The sequence below is a fragment of the Talpa occidentalis genome, unplaced genomic scaffold (assembly GCF_014898055.3).
Source record: "Talpa occidentalis isolate TD23 unplaced genomic scaffold, MPIMG_talOcc4v2.1 talOcc4.3, whole genome shotgun sequence".
Classification (NCBI taxonomy): domain Eukaryota; kingdom Metazoa; phylum Chordata; class Mammalia; order Eulipotyphla; family Talpidae; genus Talpa; species Talpa occidentalis.
The window spans coordinates 45,950,614-45,960,792 of NW_023603184.1; the positions used below are offsets into that span (position 1 = coordinate 45,950,614).

Below are 10,179 nucleotides of genomic sequence, written 5' to 3' on the forward strand. Positions count from 1 at the left end.
TATTTTCTTTGTTGTTGTTGAGTCTCATCAGCTCTTTGCAGATTTTTGTGATCAGTCCTTTATCATTAGTGTTGTGTGCAAAAATGTTCTCCCAGTCGGTGGGGTTTCTCTGTTTTTGTTAGACAATAAACAATACTCTTGATAGGAAGGCATCTCGTTGTCCTCATCTAAAGCTATGCTGATGGCATAGTGGAAGGCAGCTCATCACTTAATCTCTTCATTTGCAAACAATGGAGTGCAGAGATGCAAAATCTAGGTACCCATTGTTAAACCTGTGTCTGACTCCTTGGTCATCAGTGGTGATCAAAAGTCTGGCTTTATCCACAGACATAAAATTTGGCATAGCTATATCAGATATTCAGATGGCTTTACTGTTTTGCCTGTTAAAATGGGGGGAGGGGGTCTCTTCAGAAAAATTTTCAATATATTTATAGTATGTAATAACATAAAATCTGACCAAAACAGCTCAAAGAAATATTACGCTTATTAACCTATTAAGGAAGAAGTCTGTATATAAGCAGTGGAGTGGCTCAAAGGTGCTATCAAAGATATGAACTGTAGGGTTTGACCTGTCAGTATTAGTGTTTAAATCTGTTGGTCAAGTTGATAATTTGATGAATTTGTAGTCCTTAAATGCTCTTGTATATTTACATCTGAATTACAAAAAATAAGAGGAAATGGTTGAGTAATGCTGAGATTGTATAACTGTTCATGTTATTTTCTTTTCATGGATTAGAATTAAGTTAAATGACATCTTAGAACTGCAAGAACCAAGGTTTGTTTTTTTTTTTTCCATATTTGTAGTTAAGGAAGGAAATAAAGACATACATTGAGCCAGAAGCTTTCACATCCTATAAAATTGTCCAAGAGATATTTCATTCATACATACATACATGCAGACACACATAAATACATACATACACACACACACATTGTCTATTTTAATGTAACCTTCTCTGTGATCCCTTCATGAAAGGATCTTATGTTGTCCCCTTGAAAGATGACTCAGAACTGAAGCCTCCCAGGGGGCAGTAGGTGGGTAATGGATTAGAAGAAAGAGGAAAGGAAGCACAATGGATTATGGTGATGGATTATGGGTGATTTGGTTGAGAGTGCTCTAAAGTGGCAATACCCCACTGATAGGGGTATACAAATATTAACTCCATTAAAAATGAATTAATAATAACTAAAAATAAAAAGGATGATATGTTGTTGTCTCTTAGATTCGAAATGCCTCTGTATTCTCTGTGGTGTGAAATGTAAGATTCTACAATCATGCTTTCATTTTGTCCGCCAGTTCCCTCATAGGCTTTACCAATGTGGCAATTATAGAAGGAGACTAGAAGGTAAGAATAAGTAGAATTTCTGCTTTCTATTTTGCCTCCTATTAGTATCAATCAGGTTGCCTTTTACTCTGGGAGTGACAATTGAATTTGTCATTTTTCTTCCCCCATCAATATTGCAGTACCAGGCTCATTATACTCACTGAAGAATACCAGTAGTCTCAGGCTGATGAACAGTTTAGCGGAGAACTTTGTTGAAAACGTTGTTGCTGTAGTAGTGACAGGACAGCCATTTTACTATATTTGAATTTCAACTCTGCAGGAATCCTCAAAATTTCTAAATTCTAATAATCATAGTCTCTTTCTTCTGTTCCCTGACAAAAGCTGCTTTCTGCCAGTTGGTACTTCCATCTACTATGGTGTTATTTTTTTTTTTTCTTTTTCAGTTCTTCAGCCCTGGTGAACAACTATTTTATCAAATTCTCTGTTTTATAATATTTCTGATACATTATAAAAATGCTTACAATAAAAAAAAATGACTAGAAGTGGCCCCATGATCTAGAAACTCAAGGACTTATTTTGTGACTGGTTTGACTATGCTGTTGAGTTTGAAGATAAAATTGAGCTGCTTGAAAATGAAAATTTGGATGCTAAGAATTCATTGCGTGCAGTGAAATCATAATTTAATTATCATTTATGGTTGACTGTGGTAATGTCCTTATGGAAATAATTTCTATAAGGGTCCAAGAAGCTACCAGGCTATTAACTGTTGTGTCAGTGATAATGTCTACAAGAACAATAGTGAGAGATCCTGTTCTTGACTACACTGATGCTCTTATAGAGGAAATTAAAAAGAATAAATTCACATCTTTATCTCAAGTTAAGTCTAAGAAAACTAGAGAGTTTCTATGATAGTCATTAAAAATCATTTATTGTTATAGTTTCAAATCTTATCTCAATGAATTTGTAATTGTGTGTTTTGCAGAATTACTATATAAGTTGATTTCTACAATGGATTCTATGATGTGCCACCCAGATTACTGTTGAGGATAAAGACCTTATGCTCCCAACTTTTCTTAGTGCTATAGCAGGGACCTCAATTCTATCACCCTCTTTTGAGAAAATCTTGGTTGAAGAAAAATGCCTTTCCCAAGGCTGTGACTTGAGAGACATTCTGTACCTGATTGATATTATTTATAAAATGAGTACTCTCACCTCCTCTTCATATAATATTGATGAGGCATCCCTGTTTCAAAGCCTCCCATGCATAAATTGAGACATAATTTTGCTTCTATTCCAGCTTTCACAAATGTCAATGCCACACCACTCTTTAACAACTGTAGTACATGTTCACTTCCATCTTCATAGTCTCAGCACTGTGAATTAATCTGCCACCACTGCAGCACTAGTTTGATCTCTGGCCAGGCAGCTAACCCACATGGCACAGCAAACCCCTTCTGTCTCGCCCACTGCTCCCTTCAGTAGTGTATTTCAGTCAGTCTGCCTGTTCTGTTCCCCACTCTGTCTCTGGTGAATCCTCTCACACCCCGCACCTCTGGCTTGTACCCCAGCTCTTGCATGCATAAATAAATAAATCTTTAAAAAATAAATAAAATTATCTTTGCAGGATGTGAATGATAGCAGGAGATTCTGCTATAAGTATGTTTTTGATGACAGTGGTGCTGATGGGATTGTGAAATACAGGGAACAAGTTGCAGTGAGTATATCGGTGTCATCAATAACATTGTCACATTTAGCATAATGAGCAGCAGTGACACAGGAGTCACACCAATATCTCAACCCACTGAGATGGCTGGAAATAGCTAACAGATTACATCATCTCCAGAAAAAAAATATATAGGCAGGGCATCCCTGGTGGCGCAGCGGTTGAGCGCTGGGTTGCGAAGCTGCCCGCAGCCTCTGCAGCACTGGTTCGATCCCCGGCTGCTCTCCAGCCACCGGAGGAGGGTCCCACATGGCGTGCAGACTTCTCCTGCCGCCTGCTGCTCCCCTTAGCAGTGTACTTCGGTCCTTCTGCCTGCTCTGCTCCCCGCTCTGGCTCTGGTGAATTCTCTCACCCTTCCGTGCTTCTGACTGTACCCAGGGCTTGTATAAATATAAATAAATAAACAAATAAATAAAAAATATTTAAATATATATATATATATATAGGCAGCTTTTTTAAGTATTACTGATGTATTAGTTTCTCACTGGTGTTTCAACGTATTATTATGAGCTTAGTGACTTTAAGCAACGTACACCTATTATATTACAGTTCTGGAAGTCAGAAGTCCTAGTGTCAAAGTGTTCCTGGACTGCAATAATTTTAGAATCTCCGGAAGAGAAATCTGACCATTGTCTTTTCAGGTTTCTGTAATCCACCTGCGTGCCTTGACACATGGTCCCTTCTCTCTTAATAACCAGCAGTGTAACATCTTCAAATCATTTTCATTTGCCTTCATACTTGCTCTATCTCTGTCATCTGGTTCCATCATCACTTATTTTCCTCTTCTTTCCTAATTATGTGCCTCTCTTTGATACTGTCTTTTCTGCCATCCTTACAGGAACTTTTATGGTTACATTATGTTTGCCTATATAGTACAGAATAACTTGCTTTTTAGGGGCATTCTTAACTTAATCTAACCACAATCGCGAAGTCCTTTTTGCCTTGTAAGATGAAATTTTCATAGATGTATGGGTTTAGGACATAGACATTTTTTTTAGGGAGGGTGTCATTTAGCCTACCAGAGTAAATACTCTGACACCCACAGGGTCACGTTTGTTCCACATGGAAAATATATTCATCCCATCCCAACATCCCCACATATCTCAACGATGGATAGCTTCAAACAGAAGTTCAAAATCTCATCCAAATCTTACTAACTCAAATGTCCCCAATGTCATCAATAAAATCATCAGAATCAAATATTAGCAAGACTCTTTGTATGATCAATATGTACATAAAATTATTTTCCTTTAAGATTTATTTATTTATGCAGACCACAGCTGGGTACAGGCCAGAGATGTGGGGTGGAGGTGAGAGGATTCACCAGAAACAGAGCGGGGAACAGAACAGGCAGACAGACTGAAACACACTGCTGAGGGGAGCAGCAGGCGAGACAGGAGAGGTCTGCTGCGCCATGTGGGTTGCCCCGTCTGGCCAGGGATCAAACTCGTGCTGCTGAGGCTGAGGATTGCTTCATAGTGTGATGCTTAACCCCTTGCGCCACCAGGGAGGCCCTATTTTCCATTTGAAGACTGTAAACTAAAAGGTATGTCTCCCAAACTACAATGACTGGGTGGAAATAGAATAGAAAGCATAAATGTTCCTGTTGAAAAAGGAAGGAACTAGATTACCAAAAGAAGTTTCAAGTAATTTTGAAGTACAAATGTGCAAAATATATTCTATTTCAATGTCTTGGATTAATATTTTGAATAAAAGCTTTTCCACCTCAGAGTCATCTTTCCTATTTAAAGAAGTATAAAGCATATTTGAAACTGAATAGTTTTATTAGCCTGTTTACTGCCTGTACAGTTTTGGGAGTCAGGTATCCTTCATTTACTCTTTCTTTATATATTTTAGTCTACACTGGCAGTATTGCTTATGTTTGATGATTCTTAAAAACGCTGATGCTCACATGCATCATGAGATTCACTTCAATATGCATTGAACGTTCCACAGAATGTTCCCGAAAATTTCATCTCTATTCCTGGTTTCTGCTGAGATAGCTTTGGAGATCCTTGCATCACATGACTAATCTCTTTCAAAGTCCTTTCTGTGACTTTATGCCTTGACTTACAAATTTGTCTGAGACTCTAGCAAAGGATATTAGGGGTACATACTTGACTTTCTCTACTGGGATCCATTTCTAACAATGGAGATCTTCATTTTCTTTTCTGCAATCTAGATAGGCGAAGAGTTTTCCTAACCATCAGGTTTTGGTTCTCTATCATACAACAATTCCTCCCTCAGTCTATCCCATTCATGTCTTACTTTACTGTGAGCTGCAAGAATAAAACATTCCATTTTTTCAATATTTTATATGGTAATATTTCTTAGGTAAATATGTAAAGCAACACTGGCGGCTTTTACTATTGAGATAACTAGCTTTTTTTCCCTCATTATATAAATTTCTTTCCTTTGGTTTACAATAACAGGATCCACATTTACTTCTGACTGTCTGTATTTAGAACTAGTCTTTTAATGATTTAGAACTATCACAAAATAAATAGTAGGAAAACCTCACCCAAACTGGATATTTCTGGGTTTTAACTCATTTTGGTAGCCCAGAATACTTTGTTCTAAGTCTTGGATCCACTAAGAAAAAATCTATTCCAATACTTGAACTGTGTACCCTAATTATGTTTTCCCAAGAATTTTCCAGATGGAACTACATCATTTATTGAGGTGATTGTGCAATGTGGAAAGGAAGAAAAGCAAACACTACATTGGTTAACCCTTGAAAACCCAAGATGATGCCCTTATAGCTATAGTCTTGATAAATAGAATTTTATGCTTTAGTTCAAATCAGAGTAGATCCACAGACCCATCCTGTAGTTATTTCCTCAGTTACAGAATAAATAATTGAATCACCATACACACTAGACTTTCTTCCCACTTTAAGATGAAAATCTAATAACAGGTCCTACTTCTAGTTGTCATAATAAAGTCATAAATGTCAGAGAGGTATCTAATTGTAAGAATAATGATAAAGGAGAATTGATTATGTTTCAATACTATCCGTAAGTTAATTTAGATATAAAATGAGATTGTACTAAAAAAGCACAATGAAAGCCATAAATTCTGATGAGGAAAAACACAGATTCTACATCAAATGCCTTTTCACTGACCTTCAGTAAAACAAAGAACATCACATTAAGAAAAGATTTTGGAGAGTCAGCGGGAAAACATTTTATTTTCAGCTGAGGCAAATGTTGCTTGGAGAAGGAAAGAAAATTATCTGAGATGAAATGCCTTGTACGCAGCAAAGGAGGGACTAAATATATAATATTTTTATCTATTAGTATGAAGGATCTAGTCTTCATTGTTGTCTCACCTGCAGTTAATCAATTTGTTGAATAAATGAATATATAAACTTGAATCAAGTATCCACATCTCAGTTTTTTCATCATATTGTCTTTCATATTTATATAACAGTGATGATCCCTGCCCTTCTGTCTTCCTATCGCAACACTTAGGGTGGAAAAACATTAGGAGGGATGAGTAAGATATTGATAGTTCAAAGTGGGAGTGCAGAGTATGGTTGTGCAGAACAAAGAATTGAAGCATGGTCACGTGCAAAGAGTGTCTACTAGCAGAGGTGGTGACTTGGGGCAATGTATCAGTACATTATGTATGGCAAGGAAAGCTTTTGTGCAGAAGCATGACTAGCTTGAGTTATTAGAACACCAGTTAAATTTTAATAAAGAAGTGGGATATTTAGCTACTGGAGTAACTCTCTAAAAAAATGCTTAGTAATTACAAGGATAAAATAAGTAATCTTTAACTAGAGAAGCCTAACAGACATCTCTTTCAACAGATCAAAATAAACATCATCTGTCAAGGGGAAAAAAAAATGTCTTGTGCAATCTGTGAATGTAATGAGATTATAGAACATCATTAAAGGGCCTACCTCCAAAAGATGTATAAATTAAATCTTAGGAGAAAATACGAGACAACTTAAACTGAGAAAATTTCTTAGTATTGTCTAATCACCTAACCACAAAATAGGGAATAAAGGAGTGCTCTGCATTGAAAAAGATAAAGGAAAAGTGACAATTTAATGCAATGTGTGTTTCAGAACTAGATTATTTTCCTACAAAGGACATAATTTGCGCAGTTGGTAAAAGTTGCACAGGGAGGTGATATGTACCCTACTTCAAAATGTTGTAGTGAGGATTAAATTAGAAAATCAACAATTTAGGATAGGGTCTAACATTACTTTAAGAGTCAAATACAAGCAATATAGTTTTGCTCATTTGTTTATATATGCTATAGGCTAAATATTTGTATCCCCCAAATGTATAGATTGAAATCTAATCTTCAATGTGAAGGTAATTGGAAGTTGGGCACTAAGAAGGTTATTAGGTCTTTAAAGTAGAACCCTAATGAACAGATTTACTTCTCTTATGAAACAGATTCCAGAGTCTTCCCTTATCTCTCCCACCAACTCTTCCATCAGGCAACTGGAAGAAAGCAGTCATCTATGAACCAGGAAGCAGACCCAAAATATTTACTTCATCTGGAGTCCTCATTTCCCAGTGCTGAGATAAATAAATTTCTGCTATTTCAACTCACCCAGTTATGATTTTTTTTTTGTTATAGTCACCTGAATGAATTAAAACATTGTTTTTTTCATTCTGTAATTTTTTTATTAACTGTGGAATTTCTCTTCCTACCGAAGATTACAAGAAAAGACTGGGTAAAACGCTTTTGCACCAATTGCACTAATTAAACCCTGCACTTGTGAGAGTGCTGACTTATCTGATTGGTATACAGGGGCAATATTTTAGCTTGACTTCACATTCAGGTTCATTCCTATCTCTTAGGATTGACAAGTATGAGGCAGATCTCCATGGTAGACTAGATGCAAGTCTAAATTCAGGAGGACACAGAAAGTCTCAAAGTGGGGCACTGGTTCTAGCTGTTATTCCAAATTCATCTCTCCTATTCATAAAGCAATTATTAACACTTAATTTTCATTAGACTCAAATATTTATATTTAATGTACTTTAAAAAGCAGAAGGAAAGATGGGTTTTATTAAAGATTATTTGGAAAATCTTAATTTATATTCATGAACAAACATCCCTATAAAAGAAAGACAATTGAGATTAAAGTTTCTGGAGTAATTCTGACTTTAGGAATCCTTTACTATGAAGGTCATTGAAATTTATTGTTTCAGGTATGACTGCTCTTGGTGTGGGTGATCATGTAGCTTTGTTCACTGTATTACTTTATTATGTCTGTCATAATAAGGTACCACAAAATGGGTGGCCCAAATAACACCAGCATAAATTAATTGTTTCTTATTTCAGGAAATTAGAAAACTGAGATCAGCATGCCAGTGGTAAGTTCTTTCTAAGGCTAGGAGGACAAACCTCTTCATTCCTCTTTCCTTGCTTTTAGGACATTGACAACAATCTTCAACATTCTTTGGTTTATGGAAGCCACACATCATTCTATATCCTCATCTTTATATGGTGTTACAACCTGTTGGTGGTGTCATTCCTGTACTGTGTCTGCCTCTCTATGCCTCTTTTAATAAAGATGCCAGTCATACTGATTGGTGCTTAACTAAATTTTATATAATATCATCTTAGCTTAACTAATCATATTGCAATGACCGTATATCTTAATAAGGTCACATTCTGAACTACCGGTACTTAGAAATTTAACAATCACATTTTGGAGAATACAATTAACTGAAAACAGTACTGTTTGGCCAAAAAGTAATATTATATATTATATAATATATAATACACACATTATACATATTGTACATTGTGCATATTGTATATAATATATACAATGTATAATATTACTTTTTGGCCAAATAGTACAATATAGTATATAATATTATTTTAGTATAGTATAGTATATAATATATTAATATTAAAACAGGAAAAAGTTCAAATGCAGTCTCCCACTATGACAAATTATATGACTAAGTTTCCCATATTTGGGGCAATTGCAAGGGTCAACACATCCAAAGTGCAAGGGTTAAGCCTTACCCTAGGAATAACATCATTATGATCACGGCATCTCCCCTCCCATGTAAGTATAAAAATTAAAATATTAGGAAATGCTTGATCACATCTGGATTTTAGAGTCCAGACTGGGTTGGCCCTATATCGACAATATTTTTATTAGTGAATATCAAAGCTTTTTATTAAAAATAAAATAATTTCTTATTATAAATAAAAAAGTAGGGCTTCCCTGGTGGGTTAAGCACAGCAAGTGCAAGTGGTTAAGCACAGCACTATGAAGCAATCCGCAGCCTCTGCAGCACTAGTTCAATCCCCAGCCAGCCAGGGAGCAACCCACATGGCGCAGCAGACCTCTCCTGACTCGCCCACTGCTCCCCTTGGCAGTGATTTTTGGTCAATCTGCCTCTTCTGTTCCCCACTCTGTCTCTGGTGAATCCTCTCAACCCCTGCATCTCTGGCCTGTGCCCCAGCTCTCATATGCATAAATAAATAAATCTTAAAAAAATAAAAATAAAAAGTATATCTAGAAATTGGTTTTGCTCACAGAGTCAGTTCAAATAGGTCTCAGGTTGATTTTATAAATCAGTTTACAAAATATCTTACAAAATATAGCCATTAAGGAAAGAGTGAGGGAATGAGGGAAAAATTTTTATATTATTTTATTTTTTTACATCATTGTTCATTTTTAAACAATATTTGTTCCCCCCACCTCCTCATAGTAGTCCCCATAGAGTTTCCTTCCCCAAGGCACCTGTGCACCACCACCTCAGTCCCCTGTGCTCACTCTGATGCCTCTCCCGTCTCCTCTCTTGCAGGATGTCTCTGGTTTATAATTGTCTGTTTTTGCTTTGTTGTGTTTTGTACTGTTATTATTTTTTTTACATTGATGTATTATTTGGTTCCCCTTTATTCCTGCTGTAAGTAAAATCATCCGATATTTTTCTTTTTCCTTCTGGCTTATTTCACTGAGCATAATTCCTTCTAGCTCCATTCACATTGCTGCAAATGGCATGAGTTTATCTTTTTTTGATTGCTGAGTAATATTCCATTGTGTATATGTCCACATCTTCTTGATCCAGTCATCTATTTTTGGGCATTTGGGTTGTTTCCAGGTTTTACCTATTGTAAATAGTGCTGCAATAAACACAGGGGTACAGGTGTTCTTTTGAATCAATGTTTTTGTGTCCT

The 10,179-nt window shown here is 36.1% G+C and overlaps 1 non-coding gene across 1 annotated transcript; it reads right to left on the bottom strand.

Annotated features, from left to right (window-relative positions):
* Positions 1-8,902: 8,902 nt before the first annotated feature.
* LOC119256472 (U1 spliceosomal RNA) lies at positions 8,903-9,066 on the bottom strand. Its single transcript, XR_005127802.1, has one exon. It is a non-coding gene; the product is annotated as a U1 spliceosomal RNA (small nuclear RNA).
* Positions 9,067-10,179: the final 1,113 nt, after the last annotated feature.